This window comes from Oreochromis niloticus, linkage group LG11 (genome assembly GCF_001858045.2).
Source record: "Oreochromis niloticus isolate F11D_XX linkage group LG11, O_niloticus_UMD_NMBU, whole genome shotgun sequence".
Lineage (NCBI taxonomy): Eukaryota > Metazoa > Chordata > Actinopteri > Cichliformes > Cichlidae > Oreochromis > Oreochromis niloticus.
The window spans coordinates 28,384,957-28,395,270 of record NC_031976.2 but is presented as its reverse complement, the minus strand read 5'-3'; the positions used below and the strand labels follow the sequence as shown (position 1 = coordinate 28,395,270).

General features: G+C 38.0%; 1 long non-coding RNA gene across 1 annotated transcript; it reads right to left on the bottom strand.

The window, feature by feature from the left end:
• Window positions 1-5,121: 5,121 nt before the first annotated feature.
• LOC109204067 (uncharacterized) lies at window positions 5,122-9,000 on the bottom strand. The gene is made up of 3 exons (XR_002063651.2): window positions 8,756-9,000; window positions 6,166-7,173; window positions 5,122-5,491 (listed from the first exon to the last, which is right to left on the bottom strand). It is a non-coding gene; the product is annotated as an uncharacterized LOC109204067 (long non-coding RNA).
• Between the last annotated feature and the right edge of the window lie 1,314 nt (window positions 9,001-10,314).

The window sequence follows — 10,314 nt, the reverse complement described above, 5'->3', positions numbered from 1 at the left end:
TTTTTTTTTATAGAACAATAAAATAAAAGTGCTGGCTGAGGACGCTGCCGCGTTGAACTTTGACCTCGGAGTGACGTGACGTTTGTTCGCACAACCAATAGAAGTGCAGAAAGTCGCAAATCAGGCATATTGTTCGCATAAACACAAAAATAAATAAATCAATAACGAAATAATCCCGATGTTGTGCCAAAGATGATTTGCAATGTTACTTGTGTTCTATGTGTAATACCTTTGCTTAAATGACTAAATGGACTGTGTATTTATGACTCTGCGTTATAGTCCTACATACATAAGTAACATTCATATGTACAGATAAAAATGTACAGAGATATGTACACAAGCGTGTACACAAAAGTCTACTGCTGATCGAGCTGCTCAGTGTTCGTACAGTCTCATGCAGAGGGCGTGGAGGTGTTGTCCATGGTGGATGCTAGCTTAGACAACATCCTCTCCTCCCCAGTCTGCTCAGTGGACTTAGCGGACCGCTAAAGCTGGCCCTCCCGACCAGTTTGTTAAGTTTCCCCCTGTCCCTCTCTGCATTCCACCACTCCAGCAGACCACAACATAAAAGACAGCAGACGCCACCACAGTGCCGTAGAACATCCTTAGAAGACGTACTACCTACATTATAACCAATCAAGTCCTGCCTTTTTTTAAATACAGATTAGGATTTACTATTTACTGAAAGCTATGCATTAGTTTGCTTCTTCATTATTGTGTTTCGCCCTGCATAAACTAGATAGCTTTCCTGATAACTACAGTCAGTACTCTCCTACTGCCATTAGCGGTGACCTAAGAGGCTTAACCGTAATATTGCTTTGCAGTGTAAATGTTGCAGAAAATGACTGTCTTTTCTTTCTTCTTGTGTGCAGATTGACTGTGACGTCATAGCACTGATGGATGACGCAACTTTGGCAAACTACATTCCCTCGTATGGAGACCGAATTGCCCTCTTCAATTTCTGCAAAAGCAAGCAACCACTGTCAAAAAGAAAACTAGGACTTCTGCAAAAACTTCGTGAGAAAATGAAAACCAGAAAGAAAGTCCAAAGGAGACACTTCACATACAGATGCAGGAATAAGACAGACAAAGAAGCAAAAAGCAACACGAAATGTTGAGATAGGATGGATCCATAGTGATGGAAAAATAGCCAAACAGGTGAGAGCGAAGCAGGGAGTGGCACTAGAAAATTCAAATGGCCACTGATGCTGGATTAAAAGATATTCTTCAGGAAGGAAAGAAACTTTTTTTCCTGATGGCATATCTCCTAAGGGATGTGAAACAGATTTTGAGTTTGAGGTTTGGGACTTTAAACAGAACTACCTTACTGATGATACCTGCCAGTCTATTGGCAATATGTATGAGGCAGCGAGACTGACAATGTTACGCTTCTACATTGCAACAAAACCAAAAGATCCTGAAAAAGATGCCAGCGAGACATCTGAAGTGGTGTTTGTCTCAGAAAGCAGTGGCAGTGATATTAATCCATTGCAAGTGGGGGAAGTCAGGGTAATTTTGATGAAGTCATCGCTGGTTCAGAAATTTAGATGATCCAGAAATTACTTTTGGTCCAATTTTTGATGCTGAAGAAGATACAGAAGACACATTAGTCTATGAGGGTTTTCTTGTACCCCTCAGTCCACCTAATTCAGAGAACGTAATAACAATCACCATACGTCATACTGACACTTTACGTGACATGATTACTGCTTTCTCTGATGAGGAGATTTTGAGCAAAACACTGAATGTGAAGCGCATACTTCCAGACAACACAGAAGAACCAGGCACTGGATCAGGAATACTAAGAGATGTACTCACATGCTTCTGGCATGAATTTTATGAGCGATGCACCCTAGGTGCAACAGTTAAAGTGCCATTCATTCGCCATGATTTTCCTGCTGAAAAATGGAAGGCAGTTGGGCGAATACTCTTGAAAGGTTACCAAGAATGTCAGTATTTTCCAAATAAACTTGCAATCCCTTTTCTGGAACAAGTGCTTTTCAGTGGTGTTTACAGTGATCTTAAAGCACACTTTCTACAGTTTGTCAGCAGCCAAGAATGTGATGTTTTGATGGAAGCAGTAAAAATTTCTCTGCAGTTGACTTGGATGATCTTGTGGAAGTTCTGGACAGTTATGGCTGTAGAAAAAGAATCACTGCTGAGACTCTTCCCACAATCCTTGATGAAATAGCACACAAAGAGCTTGTCCAAAAACCAATGTTTGTTATTGACTGCTGGAGGGAGATCATCGACCCCCATATCTCCCTCAGTCCGGAGGCACTGACCAAGTTATTCTCTGAACTGCAACCAACTTCAAAAAAGTGTGCCAGCTACTGAAATTTGCTGTGGATTTGACTCCACAACAAAAAGAAGTGAAAAATCATCTCAAAGATTCATCAGAGAGCTGGATAACATTAAACTTCAGAAATTTATGCGTTTCTGCACTGGATCTGACCTTATAGTAACAAACAGTATTTATGTGGAATTTCAAGATATGACAGAGTTTACAAGAAGACCAGTCGGACACACGTGTGGGAATGTTCTGCAGCTAGCTAACAGCTATGAAACTTCCCAGATTTTCGTTCTGAATTTAATGCAGTTCTTGAAAGTAATGTCTGGGTGATGGACATTGTTTAGACTTTCACAGCAATGCGCTACATTTGAACTGCTCATTCAGACTAGAGCATAACTGTAAAGAGATGTTAGGAATTTGTATTTTTATGTATTTTGAACTTATACAGTATACTTTTTTTAATTAGAGAGAAGTTTCTCATCTCTGTTAGAAGTCCAGTTTTGGCTAATATTTCATTTTCTTTTATCATTTTGAGTTTTACATGATACAGTCACAAAACAAAACGAACGGGTACACTGTTTACTACCATATCCAGAGCTGTCTTCACCAAATCCAAGCTTTCCAGCTGTAAGACAGAAACCTTCAGCAAAAGCATGAAGAAAGAATACTAAAGATCTATAAACTATAATTAAACTGCTCTTAAACTTTCTTTAATGCACCATGTGTGGTGTGAGAGTTCAGCACAGTCAATACTTTTGTAAGTAATTAGTAGTAAGACTAATTCATTCAGATTGTATTTTCTTATTAGGTCAGGGCTAAAACTGAACATAGTTATAATGTAAAAGTAATGCTGTTATTCAACACTGTATTGTAAAAGGAATAAGTACAATTTTATACTTTAGCATTTGTCATGTCTGAAAATATTTGCTTTACAGTATATGCAATTTTTAGTTAAGGTAGGTTAAGGTATCAAAGTTTGGCATTTGTTGTTGATTACAAAGGTTCCATTTAAAGTTGGTGAAAATATTTTTTAAAATTCCAGTATTTTCTTAATGTCATATTGTTTCTAAGCATACCTGTTATTCATCCATCAAATTGATTCAAGCTGCTTAAAGGATTCAGTCTGTTTTGAAGACGGTTATTGATTACTGAGATCATAAATAAACACTGTACAGTTCAGTGCAGTGGTCAAGTGCTGTGATTATTCAGGCATCCTTTTGTAATGCCAAATTGTCATGTTCTCAGATATAGTATTAATCTTAACACCTGAAAAAATGTCTTGTTACTGGCAGAAATTATGCATTTTTATTTGTATGCATGTATGTTCTCAACCATTCACACTTGTTTTTATTTCTATACCATAGATGACACTGAAGGAATATGTGATACCACAATAGCCAGTGTTCATGATCTTTACAGTAAGTCACTGATGTATACTGATGCATAACAAGACTGTATGAGATCTATAAGTTTGTTTTAAAAGTTGAGTCATTCTTGTTACAGGGCAGCTTATACGGTTATGAGTTTTAGCCATGTTATTGGCATTGGCAAGAACAGGTTTCTTGTAAACTTTTTCTAATAAAATGTTACTGTACACAGTACATTTGTATTGTTGTTTTGAATATGTTCATCAAGCTCCTTATCTATTTGAACATGCCAGAATTCAAGAGACTGCCACACATGAGCTCAGTAACATGGAAGAATACCATTTATTTTTAATTTCAAACATTTCATAAAGATACACAAATGTAAATGTAAAACATGTTGCACTTAATGGGACAATAACTTGATTCCACTTGTAGGAACTGTTTTGTTGCATTGTTGCTGGGATACTACAAATAAAAGTCAAAATATTTTTGGTATGTTTCTTATAATTTTAGGATTCATATCATAAAGAGCCTTGTATACGACAGCTCACACTGAATCAGTATAGCAATGACTCATGGTCATTTTACATGAAAACCAGCTAAAATATCTTACAACTAACACAAGTGAAATACAATAATAATTAGGTGATGGATCTTCATATGGGTAAATGATTATAATAGCTTTGCTTTAATATAATTGCACTAAAAGCTCCCCAAAAGGCATGACGACTTTAAATATTAACAATGATACGTTTATAGAAACATGCTGTTGTCAAGACCTAGAATTGTTAATGCTACTATGGTTGCTGAAACATACCACAGATAACCCAGGCACTTAGCATATCATATGCTGGTGCCTGGGTTTCCAGCCATGAATATTAACAGTAAAGGCTGATACAGAAAACAATGAACAGGGAGCTGGTCAGTTTATATTTTATATACTATGCACATGTCTGGCAACAAAACACAGAAATTTATATTGCAATTTACTGGTAGGCAGGTTTACAACACTTATGATTCAATCAAAAATATAACAATTGTAAATGCAGTTTAATGTATGGCCTTTTAAAAGGATTAACATGTGTTTCATAACTGATTGATAATATCACAATATTCAGCTTTTTCAAGCAACATATAAACATTTCTGTTTATTGGTAGTGTGAATGTAGAAATAAATCTAACTTGGGGGGAGGAGGGGGGGGGGGGGGGGGGAGAGATACCAACCAAACTGTATTTATTATTATGATCAACATAAAATGATACTAGTTGATGCTGACCTCCTATAAGCACTCTGAATTTACATTACAGCAGTAATAAACAGCAATATTCTGACAGAATGACCTGAAAAATGGCATGTTCGGTCACACCTAAAAGATGTCTTTCATTTAATGCAGTGCAGAAATACCTGCATAAAAGGTACCTGTAAGACATGGCACCTACTATCAAATCACGTTATCAAGATAAAGAGAAATATTTTGTATTTATTTGTACATTTACACACTGAAGTTTCTTAAATACTTTGCAGTATTTCTTCTCTTAACCTAATATACAGATCTGTAGCACCAAGTGGATCTCCTGGGGCATCCCATTCATTTTCTACCATAAGCAGACAACACAGTTCAAAGACTGTTTCATCACAGGGGTATTGACCTTTTGGGCTACACTCTTCCATACACAAAGTGATATCCTCCATAGAAATAGGTTTCAGTCTGTCCTCAGCACTGTGCAGCTCTGGAAATGAGTACATTACTACTGGTCGACCCGATGCTGCACTACCACTTGGCCGGATTTTGTGTGAGTTCCATGTGTTCACAACTTCATCAAGTTCATCCTACATGAAAACAGCACAATATAAGTGTATGAAACAGACCATGTACCAGCAGATTTAGCCAAAGTTGAGGCTTATTAACTCATTAATCAACAGACATAGAAACTGACCTCTAATTAATGTAAAACAAAGCAGCAAAAACAAAATAGCACTGTCACTAAAAAGCACATGGACACCGAATGGTGCTACATGATTCTACTGTTGAATAGATAGCCCAACACTTTATACTCAGTGTGCAATGATTCTACAATATATTTTCAATAGAGAATTTACCAAATGATAAGATTGCTTTCTGAAACCGTGCCCAAAGGACCACTAGGTAACAGACTCCATAGTAATTAAAACCATGTGGAAAAAATAAATAAATAAATAAATAATGCTCCATGCACCTGTGCTGAGAAAGGTGCAGTTACTTCCACTGATAACATGAGTACAATTCCATCAAAGTATTAAAATGGAATCCCAAAAAGTTGATTCTGTTCATCTGGATGTAGCGTTTTCAGTGTGAGAAATGTTTTGTCAAAATCATTCCTTACCTGGCTGATTGAGCATGCATCAAGACATATTAAAATGGAAATAAAATTCATATTTTATTTAAAGAAAAAAATGTTCTAACCATATTTATATTTTCTATTTTTGCAGCTAAGACATTACATAGCATGAGCACATGCTTTTACCTGAATAAGATTGAGAAAGCAGAACTGGATAAGACCTTTGTCCAAAAAATCCCCTGTGAAGTGGCCATCATCCTGAAAACTTTGAAATAAGTTCATCCAAAATTGTGCACTCTGTTTGCGTAGGGTAGTCCACCATCCTTCTATACGTTGGTTGGCTGTACTTCTTCCGTAAAGGAAACTTTTCTCACCTGCAAAACTGTCTGTGTGGTTTCTCCGTAAAACATCTGCATTTGTTCGACACAACCATTTTCTGTACCTCGGTCAGCACGTAACCTCTCTGGACATCCATTGATGCATGAAACTGTTTTCAGAAATAACTTGCAATCAATTTAGGGTCATTGTTTGTGGTATAAGCCTCCATCCATAAAACATAGCGGCTAAAACCATCTATGCAGCCACTGATAGCAATACCATATGGTTTCAACTTGTCATAGCCATCCATGTGCCAGAGAGCATTTGGCCCTCTGCAGCTGTACTGACGTCTTCTCAACCGTCGAGCTCGTCTCAGTTCCACACCTTGAGGGTCAACCAATTTGATTATGCATCTTACAGTATCTTGTGACACCACAAATCCATGTTGAATTGCACGAAGATGTAGCCAACGATAACCTTGCATCTGTCCATTTGTCATGATCTGTTGTTGGACAAAGGCTAGCACTTCCTCCAAGTTTGATTGATTCTTCCTTCTAAAAAGCCCAAGTCTTTTACAAATTCTCTTTAGAGTTCGAACACTCATAATTGTCTGATGACTATGTGCTAAAATTGAAAGTATTTCTTTGTTACTGAAGGAAAGTCTGAAATACAGTCTTATTAAGTCATCCAAATCTGACATGTCAGCGACTGTTTCTCTCACTTCGAGAGGTGAAATTTTTGCAGAAGTCCTAGTTTTCTTTTTGACAGTGGTTGCTTGCTTTTGCAGAAATTGAAGAGGGCAATTCGGTCTCCATACGAGGGAATGTAGTTTGCCAAAGTTGCGTCATCCATCAGTGCTATGACGTCACAGTCAATCTGCACACAAGAAGAAAGAAAAGACAGTCATTTTCTGCAACATTTACACTGCAAAGCAATATTACGGTTAAGCCTCTTAGGTCACCGCTAATGGCAGTAGGAGAGTACTGACTGTAGTTATCAGGAAAGCTATCTAGTTTATGCAGGGCGAAACACAATAATGAAAGAAGCAAACTAATGCATAGCCTTTCAGTAAATAGTAAATCCTAATCTGTATTTAAAAAAAGGCAGGACTTGATTGGTTATAATGTAGGTAGTACGTCTTCTAAGGATGTTCTACGGCACTGTGGTGGCGTCTGCTGTCTTTTATGTTGTGGTCTGCTGGAGTGGTGGAATGGCAGAGAGGGACAGGGGGAAACTTAACAAACTGGTCGGGAGGGCCAGCTTTAGCGGTCCGCTAAAGTCCACTGAGCAGACTGGGGAGGAGAGGATGTTGTCTAAGCTAGCATCCACCATGGACAACACCTCCACGCCCTCTGCATGAGACTGTACGAACACTGAGCAGCTCGATCAGCAGTAGACTTTTGTGTACACGCTTGTGTACATATCTCTGTACATTTTTATCTGTACATATGAATGTTACTTATGTATGTAGGACTATAACGCAGAGTCATAAATACACAGTCCATTTAGTCATTTAAGCAAAGGTATTACACATAGAACACAAAGTAACATTGCAAATCATCTTTGGCACAACATCGGGATTATTTCGTTATTGATTTATTTATTTTTGTGTTTATGCGAACAATATGCCTGATTTGCGACTTTCTGCACTTCTATTGGTTGTGCGAACAAACGTCACGTCACTCCGAGGTCAAAGTTCAACGCGGCAGCGCTCCTCAGCCAGCACGTTTTATTTTATTGTTCTATAAAAAAAAACAAAACCCAAATACTGTATTAAGTTTATTTTTTACCGGTAGTGAACTATAGTGCAGCCTACCATTTCCACACGTAGGCGTTAAGTGCACTGGGCAGCTCAGAGTATAAGATATGATTTCCTTCTTGAGCTGACATACATTACACAGTGCAGGAGAACGATGACGTCATTCTGACATTATAAACAGTTAACAGTTTGCTCATTTCTTCCGACGCTGTACCACTAACGTATACACAGTTACATGCACTACATTAGTTTGTGTTAGCTAACATGTTGTGAGGGGATCGTCAGTATGAACCGGGGCTGTGTATGAACGCCACCCATTTTTCTGAGTGAAATATCCGCATAAACATTCATTACAGTTTCTCTCCTCCGCTGTACTAAGTGTAACCTACTGCCAATATCAAATATATCAGTGATATTGGCAGGCGGCTAGCATCTGTAACACAGCTCCGCTTAACTGCCTTGAAAAACTCTGAAATAGTAGAACAATAAAATAAAATGCAACGAACCCATCTGGGATGATCCTGCGATCAACAACAGTTAAAACGTCAATTCACCTAGTATACTGTAACATCGTGAAACACGTTCATTCCTATATAACATTATAAGCTAACAAGCATGCTAACAGCTAACCGTAACTGTACCGTAACTGTTTTCCTGTAAAAATAAGAGACACCAAAGTATCTCTCTTTTTTTACTCACCTTCTGCTCTTCCATTAATAAAATAGCATCTTCGGGGACCCCTCGGCCACGCAAAAAATCACTTATATCCACCATATTTAGTGAATTAGTTCTCCACCTGCCAAACTGGACACATCGCTGTCACTGAAGCTGGAAGCCTGCAGGTGCCCACCTCAAAATTCTGAGATTAAAGTCAGAATTCTGAGAAAAAAGTCAGAATTCTGACTTTAATCTCAGAATTCTGAGAAAAAAGTCAGAATTCTGAGATTAAAGTCAGAATTCTGACTTTAATCTCAGAATTCTGAGAATAAAGTCAGAATTCTGAGATTAAAGTCAGAATTCTGAGAAAAAAGTCAGAATTCTGACTTTAATCTCAGAATTCTGAGAATAAAGTCAGAATTCTGACTTTAATCTCAGAATTCTGAGAAAAAAGTCAGAATTCTGACTTTAATCTCAGAATTCTGAGAATAAAGTCAGAATTCTGAGATTAAAGTCAGAATTCTGAGATTAAAGTCAGAATTTTTTTTTTTTTTTCCAGTGGCCCTAATCCTCTTCCGTACTTTGGACTTATCCGTGGCTCACTCGAAAATGAAGAACATCATATTAGCAGCAAAACAACATTTAAATCAATGTAAACATAGACGAGTGGGCAAAGGAGAGGATTCCAGAGACAAAGAAAACAAAGCGTTCCAGTTATGAAATGTATAAGAGCCAAATCTGGTGTTCTACAAGATTCACGGTGTTTACCAAAAAAATCAGTGATTTTAAAAGCATTTGAAATGAGTGGAACTGTGTTGTTGTAAGTCTTAATGAAATAGATGCTAACTATGGAACCTTGTTAATATTGATGAGATTATCCAAGCTGTCATGGTCCTGGGTCATTTTGACCCAGCGTTCTTGGTTGTCTTGTGTTTTTGTAATTTATTAGTTCATTATTTATTCTATGATCCCTAGGTTGTTCAGTTTAGTTTATTGGATCCCCCCTTGTATCTCTGCCCTCTGTGTCTCCCTATGTGTCCCTGTTTTACATTGTGGTGTGAGTTCTTGTGCTGTGTTTCCCTTCCTGTTTCATTCTGTTATGTTCAGTCCAGCCTCCCCTGTCTCGTTATGGTTATCCGTGTCAGCTGTGTTCCTCGTGTGTTGTCACTTCCTTGTTATCCCTCTGTGTATTTAGGTCAGCATCTCCCTCAGTCCTCAGTCGCATCCTCCCTCATGCTGTGTCTTCCCATGTGTGTATCTCTGTGAAGTTTAGCTTATATTTTCCCAGTCTAGTTTAGTTTTGTATCATTTCCTTGAGTCAGCAAATAAAGCTGCATTTTGAGTTCATTCCCATGTGTTGCGAATCTTGCATTTTGGGTCCAATCTCGTGCGTGCCACACAGCCGTATCATGACACAAGCTCCTTTTAGTCAGGTGCAGTCTTTAATTTGAAGTTATGGTGGTTCCCAAAAGGTTGATTCTGTTCATGTGGACATAGCGTTTTCAGTGGGAGAAATGTTTCATCACTCATCCAAGTGACTTCTTCAGTCTCAGCTGACTGCAGGTTTCCCCAAACTTATAAACAGTACATTGCACAATGAC